This window comes from Euprymna scolopes, chromosome 4, assembly GCF_053919585.1.
Source record: "Euprymna scolopes isolate OS-2025 chromosome 4, ASM5391958v1, whole genome shotgun sequence".
Taxonomy (NCBI): Eukaryota; Metazoa; Mollusca; class Cephalopoda; order Sepiida; family Sepiolidae; genus Euprymna; species Euprymna scolopes.
Genome location: NC_136485.1, coordinates 13979368 through 13992382, shown reverse-complemented (window position 1 = coordinate 13992382; position 13015 = coordinate 13979368).

Sequence of the window (13015 nt, the reverse complement as noted above, 5' to 3'; positions counted from 1 at the left end):
TGTTCATTTGGTCATCACGAACCCTTACAGACTACACGTAAAAAGATCTGTACGATTTTCCTTAAGAATTTCATTTCCCAAAAAAACAACTTATTTTACCTTTACAAATATTAAGGACCACACGGTCCACTGAATATTGGAGATCATTTTACAAAATGTGGCACAAGGACGTGGCCCCTTTTGAGAAACCTGGGGGCTTCTACATTAATAACCCCTATATCAAGCTTCTAACCTTGTGATTGACTTTGTAATGAAGGTAAAAACGTTTTATGCAGGTGTTTTGGGGCTGTGGAATGTTAGAGCGTGTCGGTTGGGTTTGAATGACAGGTATTATGAAGCTTCACCGGTGTAATAATAATTCAAGAAAGGTCAGACTTACACGCGTATATTTGAAGTTGAAAAAATAAAACACTGTGTAAAACGCATCTCTCTCTTTCTCTTTCACTTCCTTTCTCTCTCTTTCAATGACGAAAGAGATAATTGAAATATGATTGTATTGTAAAAAAAGTTGAAGCGCGGGATATAGTTTTTTGGTGTGCACGCAATGGGTCGACTAAATATGCTTCCTACTTGTTAACTGTTAAATAAATTATATATGTTTTATAAAAATGCATTTGTTTGCTATTTTTGTACAAGTGTTCGATTTCAGCCTGTGGTCCCTCTCATTAATGCGACAAGAGAAAGCTGCCTGTAACGACAAAATGAAGACACAGGAAGCAACCCATGCCATACAGTTATAGCCGACGACATATCGACCCGTTGTTGTTGATGCTTCTAACATGTGCTTATCGTTAGATATCGTTGGATATCATTTATTCCCCGGGGAGCTGTTTGCGTTCCCAAGACGTTCATCAACCAAGTAACCCTCCAGGGGAAGCGATAGTACCATATTATTTCCGTGACTAGGATTGTTTCTCGCATAGAAACAAGCACGACCCTACGGAAAATAATCTACGGGCACCACAATTAAAAAAAAAATCAACTACTACACAAATAAAAATCCATGGACACAAAAATAACAAAAAACATTTTATTAATCAAAGTCCACGGAAACACAACAACGTAAGAACTCAACTCAAAAATAGCCTATACAATCCAGCATCTACTGAGGAAAAAAAAGACACCAGAACAATCAAGAAAAACTAAGGTAGGTTACTATTTCCTTTGCTCTTTTCGTTACTATGCAATTTTTTTGGTTTTAATAATTTGTAAAAATTGTTTTGTGGATAGAGCTTTTTGTTTAAACGTCGGCTACTAAAAATTATATATATTCAAACAAAATGGCTAATACTAACCAAACGCAATTTAACAGAGTCCTGACAGGTGGATCGAAGATCCCAATCTTTACTGGAGAACCACCCGACTATGGATCATGGCTAGCAGCTCTGAAAAAGAAAGAGCGGATCTACCAGCTGACAGACCCAGAGAAAGTAAACCTAGTATATGATTTTATGGCCAGACTAATATCGGAAATGATCGGAGAACTTCTCGATGATCATCCAAACTGCACTAGTAAGGATCCACTCGGTCAAATAGCAGCCCAGTACGGCGAGTTTACAAATGCTGCCGACACTGCTCGGGCTTTAATAAGAATAAAGAAAGATCGAGGTGAGGTACCCGCCGATTTAGCAAGTAGGATGAATAAACTTGCTAAGTTAGCCTATAGGGACGCAGAGATGAGGGAAGGTCCAGCTGTGCAAGTGCACTTAGCTGAATTCTTCATAGATGTGTTAAATAACTCCTTTATCAAGGAGGATGTGGTCAGATCGAATCCGAAAACATTATCGGAGGCCTTGTTTGCTGCTAGACAAAGCGAAATGCTCTATGAGCGACCCAAAAGTGGCCACAAGAAGGAGCAGGCTTTCTTAAATGATAGCGTTAACAGGTATCAGGGAACATGGGGGTCCTAACTAGATTTAGAGTACCCAAAACCGAACCTTACATCAGCTGTAACGCTGTAAGATATAAGTTTTGTGGGTGTGCTTCGGCAAGACTGCAGCAAGAGCGTTCCAGCTATAATAGGCTAGAACGAGACTGGCAATGCTCACCTGAAGAAAGATTAAATACCTTCACTTCAGGAAAAAGCAAGGCCAGGTTACACTCGTAATCCACTCACTACCGACCGCCACAGAGGTCAAATACACAGACATGCAACCATGACAAACCCTCAAAGGAAAGAGTAACCATAGGAAAGATAAACACCAGAGGTCATGAATGTCCAGAAAGCAGTGAGAGTAGACCTAAACGGCCCCACCAAAGAAATAAATCGGTCAGGAAAACTCGGGGAAATAGAGACATCCGAAGAAATAAAATCTCCAATCAGGACTCTGGAATGGAGTGTATAGTTAAAATAAGGGGCAAACCGATAGAGGCACTGATCGATACTGGATCGGAAGTCTCGCTCCTAAAAACATAAGTTTTTGAGGAGATAAAAACGCACAAAAGAGAGTTAAGGGATTGTAACCTAACAGTTACTCTCGCAAACGGGCAAAGGATGACACTAAAAAGCAGGGTCCATTTGTCTATTAAAATGAAGAAGGCGCAAACTTCGTCTAGGTTTTATATCACCACATACTTAGATCGGGAGTTGATATTTGGTGCAGACTGGTTGCAAAGGAACCACGCCCAAATAACCTTTCACCCTAACCAACTAACGGTTAAAGGGCTGATAATACCAGTGGGAGAGTCAAGTTACCGCCATGCACTGCATCAACGCATGCTGTTATAATAGTTTCTAACAAACATAAAAAGAATCCCCCCGTCAACATCGATCTCTAGTCCAAGAAAGGAAACCCTATCCACACCACAGGTACCTGTGAACCGTAAAAGCCCCATAAAAACTGACGGCTTTTCACAGGACTTTTCCATTCGGAAAAAGAAGGGGTTTTCAATGACTAACCTCTTCACACAGAAGCCCCAAAACTTTCAAATGCCCTCAAAATATCTGGATTACCCACGGCCTAGAGAACTTTTGAATTTACCCTTGTCCAACATTTTAAGTAGAAGCCGACCACAAAATAAAAATCTTTTGAAAACGGCCAAGAAATTTGAAAAAAAAGAAAAGTATATATACACAGGAGCAAAGAGAGATTGTCACCAACACACACACACACACACACACACCCACACACACACACACACACACACACACAATAAATAAATAAATAAAAATTTTGAAAAATTCAAAACAAGTAAAGCTTCGCAAAAAGTCAATGAAAAATCAAATGAATATAAAGCTAAACAAGGGACGACTAATGTTTTTCGAAAGAAAAATACAACAAATTTATAAAATATATTAAAAAATGATCAAAAGAATGAATGTTTCGAAAAAAAGTCCATAAAAGTAAATGAAAGAATTAACAGGGGAAGATTAATCAAAATAAATAAATGAAAAGATAATATTTTATTTAAAAAAATGATTAAAAGAATTTATGTTTAAAAAAAGAGTTAATAATAAGGAATACTTTAGAGAAGAGAAAAAGAAGTAAAAAAATAACCACTATGCCAACGACCCGACGATATTATGACATTTGCTAGTCAGAGCAAAGGTCAAAAAGTGGTGGAAGAAATGTGGCACATTATGTAGCCCCTTCTAAAGGAGCTGGGGCTTCTACATTCATAACCCCTATATCTAGCTTCTAACCTTATGCCTGACTTTGTAATGAAGTTAAAAACGTTTCATGCAGGTGTTGTGTGGGTTTGGGAAGATTAGAGCATGACGGTTGGGTTTGAATGACAGGTGTTATGAAACTTCATGGTGTAAGAATAATTCAAGAAAAACTTACACACGGATATTTGAAGTTGAAAACATAAAACACTGTGTAAAACGTATTTCTCGCTCTCTTTCTCTTTCATTTCCTTTCTCTCTCTTTCAATGAAGAAAGAAATACTTGAAATATGATTGTATTGTAAAAACAGTTGAAGCCGGTCACCCGTACGCGCGGGATATAGTTTTTTGATGTGCACGCAATGGGTCGACTAAATATGCTTCCTACTTGTTAACTGTTAATTAAATTATGTATTTTTCATAAAAATGCATTTGTTTGCTATTTTTGTACAAATGTTCGATTTCAGCCTGCGGTCCCTCCCATTAATGCGACGAGAAAAAGCTTCCAGTAACGACAAAATGAACACACAGGGAGAAACCAATGCCATACAGTTATAGCCGACGACATATCGTCCCGTTTTTTCTTGATGTTTCCAACATGTGCTTACCGTTAGATATCCTTGGATATCTTTTATTCCCCGGGGAGCTGGTTACGTTCCAAAGACGATCCTCAACCAAGTAACCCTCCCGGGGAAGCGATAGCACCAAGATTGGCTCAGTACGGTCTCTCTACGGCCCAGCATTTACATCTTTACGGTCCATATGAACTACGCGTCTTTAATCTAAAATATGTCATGGAATTTCATGTACCCATAATCTGTTATGGGATTGCACACCCGTGATCTCTCCATTATGTTGAACAACGCAAGTCTTATGGTTCCACCCAAACCTCTTCTATTTAGATTATTGAGGGTTCTTGCTCGTCGCTTTCTTGGGTGTTCCGTACATAATTAAATAAAAACTGATTTATGTAGCACTATGTTGTTTCTCTCTAACGTTGGGAGCCATGTTGTCCCATAATATGACCTCTTCAGGTGATACCCTTTCTCCCCCAACTATTGTTTTGACCACCCGATGGTGTCGCCCCGCTATTTAATATTCTCCGGGTCTATAGGCTGCCCTTTAATAGATTCTTATCTTTCTATTTTTAACCTCGTCTGGATAACTTCCTTGTGAAAAACGGTGCTATTGTCCATTATCACATCCTTTATTGAAAGTCGTTCAAGCTTCACTTTTTCCAAATTCTTTGCAACTGCAGATGCCTATTCGGCATGTACTTCCTTCAATATAGCCATTCTACTATCTTCACAGTTAATTATTGACATGTGCTCTTCTACGAAAGTGTGTTACGTCTAAAACTAATTTTACCCAGTTTTCCCAGGACTATATATATTTAGGCTAGATAAATTAATTTGCATTGAACGCAATTTATAATCACATTCTGAACTTCCTGTTTTTTAGATGGATATGCTTTTCGCATCAAATATAATGTTCTTTCATCTCCCACGTGGTGCATGCCATGCAATTTTTCTAGTTCACTAATTCATAGTCAGTATACCGAGATACGTTTTTCTAACTAACCACTGTTTTTATTCATGTTAATGCATTTACTTAGTTTCTCATTGAAGGCATAAACATTGCCTTTATTCGCAATTCAAATTCAGATCCTAACACACCACGCATCCATTTTACAATCATTTCTTCAGCAACATTTGTTCATATTCTTTCCACTTTCTTCCACTGTACAGTTCACCTAGCAGGTTCTTTTTTCTATTTCTCTTAACCTCCCTTATTTAATAGCTAAATTGATGCTTTTCAGAACAACATCTAATTCGGTCATGTTAATATGATTACAGTTCTTTTTTCCTACACCATGCTGCAGCTTTCACCACTAAATCGCCAATATCCAGGACCACACTGGTTGCAATATTCCTTGCATCGCACCACACCACTCTTATTTCTGTCTTATGTGCCATGCTCTAGTAGCAGAGGACTGGTTTCCATTAATTTTCGCAAATAACAAAGCCCTGATCTAATATGCGCCCTCTTAAGCATTAATTTTTACCATCATCAATTCTTTCACCAATATCCAACAAAGCAACTCTCTTTGCAGAAACTTTTTCCTAAAACTAAAAATAGTCTGAAAGACATGCTCAGTTCTGTCGTCGCCAAATTTACTTAGAACTTGATGCTAGCAATTCAATTGGACCTGACAATATTCTCTCCATAATACAAAAACTCTGCAACCGGAACTATCTCATATTCTTGCAAAACTATTCCACCTCTGCTTAAACGAGAAATGCTCCCAACGCCTTGGAAAACCTCGTTAGTCTGCCTAAAATGTCTACTTCAAATAATTTTTCTCAATCATAAAATTATTTCTCTCTGATAGAGTTACACAAGTAACCATCTACGACTAAATATCAAAGCTAGCGAGCCTCAAGAGTTCAGCCTGGATCAAACTCTCTTACCTATCTTCATCAGTGGTCCCCTAGATGATATACTAAATTCATTCGCCGATATATACACAGACTACATTTAAAAGGCCATTAATGACAAATATTCTTCTGAGCATATTTTCTTCGGTTTTCTGCATGTGGCGCAAAGAATAAAAATATCTTAGTTTATTTTAACACATCCAAAACGAGGTGTTCATCTATTTTTATGCAAACTTTTTATCCTCCCTTGGCAACAACTGAATTTCTCTCATCGAGGGAACTCCCTGTTTCAACAATCTGCTTAGACTTTATCTTTATCTCAGACAAACTTACATTTAATGTATTTCAGAGGCCACTAGAAAACTGATTACACCTTTCAACCGCTTCGAAAAGTATGTCACTCCTGAGGTAATACGCTTCTGTATAAGAAGTAAATAGTCTTCGAATTGAATACTCTTGCTACATCTGAGAAGCAGTATTAATACTATGCTCGGAGCACAATTCTCGTCCCTGACAGAGTTCAAAACCAGTTTCAAATCTTAATGAGTGATGTATTTTTTCTCCTACTGCTTCTTATAGAAAGAACGTTTTCTATCATCAATTTTTATCAAGTGCTCAATTTAAGTTCAAACTATGATCCCCGAAAGTCTCAAAATAAGCTTTGCTCCTATCAATGTCAAAATATCCCTTATTCTCTATCCGTGCTTAAATCTAAATGCAACTTCTATAAACTTTCATAGACCTGCCCGCTTGTGGAACTCTGTTCCGCTAGCCAGCTTCCCTTTTTACTACATCAGCGTCATTAAGTCTAATGTAAACAAGTCTTTGTTTAGTCCTTCCCTTTAATAATCAAACTCTCCTTAATATTCAGCACTAACGATTATAGTGTCGCCTCATTGAACATGACACCCATTAACCATTATCCTCGAGTGACCTTCATGCATTGATAATTTGTAACTCGATTGTAAAAATTAACAAAAACATTAGTATCCGCATTTGATATGACATAATATCACCATTTTGAATTCTGAAATATTTATTTAAAAAACTTTGTCCAAACTAAAAAAAAAAATGACGAAAAAATTTTCTTTTCTACGTTCGTTAAAATTGAAACATCACACTGACAATTTTCTTTCCCTTTTTTCTTCAAAACATTTAAATGTTCTACAAATAGAAAACGTATTTTTTATTTTCCCTTTAAACCAAATCCATTAAAATTAATATCTCCCTTATTTTCAGTTCTGTCGTTTCTCAAATATTAGGAAGCAAGTCTCTACTGATGGTGCCATATTTTTCCTCTTTTTCTCTCTCCCTCTGCTTTCACATTCAAACATAAAAACCAGTTTTATTCAACTTTTATTCAAAATTCTTTCATGTTCTTTTTCTTCCGTCCATTCATGTCACCTCTCACTCTCTGCTAAACCAACATCAAAACAGAATTCGTTATCAAACAAACATCCTTCCACTTTTACCCCGCCCAATGTCTGCTTTTCGGTCTCTTCCTGCTCGTTTCTTCGTCTGTCTGTCTTTCCTCGATGCACGCACACATCAGCGCATAAAACATGACAAATGCAATTTAAATCACGACATTTTCTTCTCAAATACGCACAGTATCTAATCGAGGATGTATCGAATCCTTATTACAAAAATCGTCTTTCTGGGGGTTGCATGTGTGTGTGTGCCCTTTTCCCCTTTTGTCTCGTGTATTCATTCCGTCCGTTCCATTGTGTTTTGTTTTTAATTTAATGCAGTTGCTAAACTACAAAGTCAATTCTCCCTTTTCTACTCTTTTTACTTCAATGTTTACTTTTCAGTTTTTTCTTTGTAAATAATTCCATCTGTTCACAAGTTAAAACTTATTTTATCTTTTCTTCTTTTTTTTCTTAAATAAGTTCATCGATACTCTGCAAATTCTTCTTTTTCTGGTTCTTTTATATTCCTCGACGTTTCCTTTTTTTCTCTTGTTCATCCTAAACAAGGACGTGCAGAGAGACTATTTGTGACCATTTTTATAAGAGTCTATCTAAGGGATGAGCGAGATGCCGGGTTACACTAAATTTAAACTCCTGCATGTCAATAGAGACAGGGAGGGAGACAGATAGCGGAGTGGAAATTCTAGCTGTTCGAGCAAAGTAGCCTGTAGAGTAGAAGGCTTTCCTGCATATATGGTGGTGAGGTGGGATTTTGTTGCTAAACCGTTTGTCGGAGGTATTCACGTCGAAGGGTCATTAGTGCATCAGATCACATTCCATTGTAAAACAAGAAGAGGGATGCAATATTGCGGCGATAGAACAGAGGTTGGCGTTTAGTTATCATTGCAGGACTTACTTGATTACAGCCTCTTCTTTGGACTCTGCATAAGAGGGAGATACTAGTGTTTGATACAACAACCAAGACGTCGTAATAATACGCAGTGCATGTGCGAATGGTGTAATTGTAAAGAAACAGTATACTCTCAGGTATAAGTTATTGTCTAGCACGGTAGAAAGAACCCGCCTTCTTAGTAGCAGATTTTGTTATGTCCTTAATATATTTGTCTCAGTTCATTGTGTTATATAGTTATTATTATTAGTATTAGACGATACCACTTGTGCGCGTATGTTACGTGAGTTCTTATTAGTAAAGATATGAGTCTTAGTGAGAGTTCTTGTCTTATTACATATGATGTTGTATCTTAGAGAGAGAGATGTGTATGTAATGACATTTTATAACACAAACATATAATAACAATAAAATTTACCTTTTTGTAGAAATCACAGACACAAAGATGAGCTTTATCACAAAACATATGATGAATTTTATTTCCTTACGACCGGTCGTGATTTCCTCATTATGAATTCAAAGTTCACATTTTAGTTTCTGAAGTGACGTCTCGCTTCAGACGTCCGCCTGTCTCTGAGTTTTCTCACTGACCGTCTCCCTTGACTGTCTCCCCTGACTGTCTTTCTGACTGTCTCTGCGACCAACTAATTCCCACTTCCTATATTGAGAAATCCATGCATCCCGGCCACGTGAGCAAAATTCACGTGTTTCAACATGCGCGACTTTGCACGTTTCCGACATTGATTTCCCAATAACCTATTTTTCTTGTGTTGCTTCCACAAAGGAATTTAACCTACATATCTAATTTATTTAACCCATATTTTATTATCCACATTCTTTTAACAATTGAATAGTTTATTTATTATTTATTTCATCCGAATTAACAATTTACTGGACATTTAAACCTATTGTTCTTTAAAACTTATGTCCAGGGTTCGATTTCTGCTTTATCTTATTTTCATTTTAACTAATCTCTCTATTTTTATACTTACATGAACAGGGGACAGCCCTTATCATGTAACAATTGTGCTTGTGAATGTTAAGTCATGGAGTTTGAATGAAAAGAAATCTCAGGTAGGTTGTTATTAGTTATCACTAGGGCGATGACAACAGCATATTATTTTCACTGTTTTGATTCTCGAGTATATATCCCAGACAGACATAGTTAATTAACCGAACACCACATTACTCTATATAAAAGCACATAAGATTTCAACGGATACAGACTCGAGAGTCAAGATAATGAAAATAATATGTTGTTGTCATAGCCCTAGTCATAACTATCAGTGATTGAGAAGTTCTCTTGTGATTGTTAAAGGAAAGAAGCTTAAGTGTAGAAGCAGTAAAAGTTACCACTAATTTACGGCCCATTTCACTACGGGCAGATGATTTTCTAAGTATTCTATTGGTTTAGTCATGTGTACATCCGTATTTCCCTCATGCTAATTATAGAGCGTGGAATCATAAGCAAATACACGTATTTCAGGCGCACTTTAATCAGGGAGGTTGTTATTTACTATCAGGAATATTAAACGCCTAAGAATCGATCCAAAGGAAGTCCCGCATATATAATATGCTGTCTGGATGCAAGTCTTTCAATGAGAACCTGTTTAGAAAGGATCTAATCATACTTAGCATTCGTCCAGTAATATGTATGATTTGATTTTCCATAGGAACCCTTCATACCTTATCCAGTACATGGTATGTGCGATCATAGATGACCGTTAAAATAGCTGCAGGGTGGAGGGCTGCATAATGTATACTGACTGACAATGAAATGATTAGATTTTACAAGGTGATGTACTAGTATTTGTACTAGTAATGCCCCAAATAATTTAATATAGAGGAAGGGGACTAATTGAATGGGTCAATTCTTTAATTAAAATTCCTGAATACTTATATCATAAAGGTAGTTTTCCAACTATGAAAGAAACAATACATAGCAAGGAATTTGTTAATGAATTTGGAAAGGACACGGGCAAGCTAAGCTGAGCATCCGTAAATTAGTATAGCAGATATGAAATCATATCGAAATGCTTTGGAGGTGTCTAATATTTTATATGGTAGGCCACTAAGTATATCTCCTATCAACACAAGGGAATTTGTTTATGAGTTCTAAGGTTGAGTTGAGATCGAATCGCAAGCTGTTCAGCGTTTTCAGTTGGCAACAAGTGACCTCATGATAATTAGAAATCTCTCAAATCCGCGAGTACCTATCTTCTTCGACTCTATGCGTTCTCTGGTAATTTCGTTATGCATTCACCTGCCTGCAACTATTTTGCCTTTGCAATAAATTCAAGGATCCATGTATTTTTGCTTAGTTGTACTTGACTTATTGCGGGCGAATTCACGGAATGCATACTTTTATTGTGCAAGTTAATTATTTCGCAAGTGAGTAAATGTGGTTCAATTATTTATTTGCGCCATTTGGTTGTTTCATTGGTACACTATTCATCAGAAAGTCTTAAGATATTCTACAGGCATCTTGGATGTGTTCTCTAATGGCTTCCCATCCTATATACGGAACAATCATGTTTGCACTACGGTTCCCATCAGATCGCCGGACTTAAGCAATGTTGAGCCTTGCCAGTATAAGAGGCGTGACCATTTGGGAAGGCGAGGCGCTGAATGTACCGCGAAGTAAAATACCAAGATGGAAAACTGGCGCGGTCTTTCTTTCTCTCGAGTGTAGACGGGACACTTTTAAGCCGAGGTTGGCAACCTATCTAGTAATGGCGTCAGAATAAAAAATATCTTGATAACCCTGGCGACGCATCAACTACGGACAAGATTTGAATGACACTACAAACTAGTGTAGTGAGTTCAATCTTGGCTACGGCCGCATGTTACGTTAGGTTTTATGGCTTCCAAACCAAACTGCTTGTAGTACCTTGACATTTTAAGCAACGTTTCTTGAATTTGGGAACGGAAATTCATAATAATGTATATCGATATCACAAGATGATCAGCGTTTCCGATTGAACTATGGACATTTGCCACACAATCCTCGGGCACTGCGGTTAAGAATAAATCTAAAAGTGAATATTGGTGATATTCACCGTCTGGAATGGAGGACAGGAATGTAAGTGTCTGTGTAAGAAAATGAGATATAGATACAATATTAGTGCTATGTTCGGCTGTGCCTTTGTTACTCTGAAAACCAAGCCATTTATTTTAGTAGACAATAACATCACCTAACATAGACACTTATGCGTTAACATCTAAGGAGAGTGTTGCATCTATATTGCAAGAGATGTGGTTAATAAGTACAGTTCTTAGTCGAGGAAGAACGATAGATGAAATACAAGTAATTAACGCAGTGTTCAAAATAAGGCATCCCGTCATAGCAAAAGGTTTAGGAGATTAGGCTAGTTTCACTTCATGTTAAAGTGGAAGTTTACTAGGAAAAATCCTACATTATGTAGATTACGTTTATGCCCAGGGAGTTTATGATTATTAAATACAAGGAGAAACGTGAATTGGTTTTCCTTGAATGGGTGTCTTGTTAAGTCTTAATTTTTGCTTGGTATGTCATTTCATTTTTGTTTGGGGTGTCATTACATACTGCAATTTCGGTTTGAATGTCGAGTATTAGGCAAATAGATCAGTTTTGATGCTAGACATGAACACACAAATAAAATCATATCCGAGTTTACATTTACATGGCTGTAGCTACCAAAGAAGGTCACATCTATCGAGCAACCATAAAATAGATGTAAGTACTAATAATTTGCTTAGTTTGTGAGTGAAAAAAATGTAGAAATGGCATTAATTGTCATAATCAGAATTCAAGGCCACACACACGGTGCCTTTGGTGATTCCCTGATATTGTACTTTTGCTTATGGCTAATAGAGAAAACAGAGTGCGGAAACCGTTTGATACGCAGAACATACTTCTTAAGCAATTTAGGTTTATAAACCATATAAGCTGTTCGAATCATCAGCTCTAGGAGGTTGTTGACCGTTACAAAGAAGTTATAGTTATATGGACGTAATAACATCGTGCCAGTTGTACATGCTTTTTGTCAGAGATGCCATTTTCTTCGATGGATGACATGATGATATCTACGGGTAAATCACACCGAGAGGAGTAACGATGCGATGGGATCAAGATCAGATATTTCTGTCCCCGCCTGCATAACTGGATAAAATAATAAGTATTTACTTAATATAGTTTTATAGAATCATAAATAAATTGGCATTAAGTTCCCTCTAATAACATGTAGAAATTCTGTAAGTATAAACACTGCGAGCAAAACAATATGGTTTTACTAATTAATTTGTTTTAAAAAATGTATAACATGCAGTCAAAATACATAAATAATAAAGGAAATACAAAGTGATGTAACTAGTAGGATTAAACTTACAAATAATGCTTTCGTGAAAACCGGATAGATTAATGAACTTATCGGAATCTTTCAAGCTTCATTGAGCCTACCAAACAGAAACCTGGCTACACTTGTAGTAAGTCTGGGGAGATACGGAGATACCACATACTGTAGAAAAAATGAGAATAGTTTGAAGATGTGGGAAAAACGTTTGTTTGATTAAATGCTAATAAGTTCTTGATTTATATTCACTGGAAAACAAATTGTCCATTTAGCTTAATTCATTTTTATATTACACTACCATGACCCGTGTACCGGCG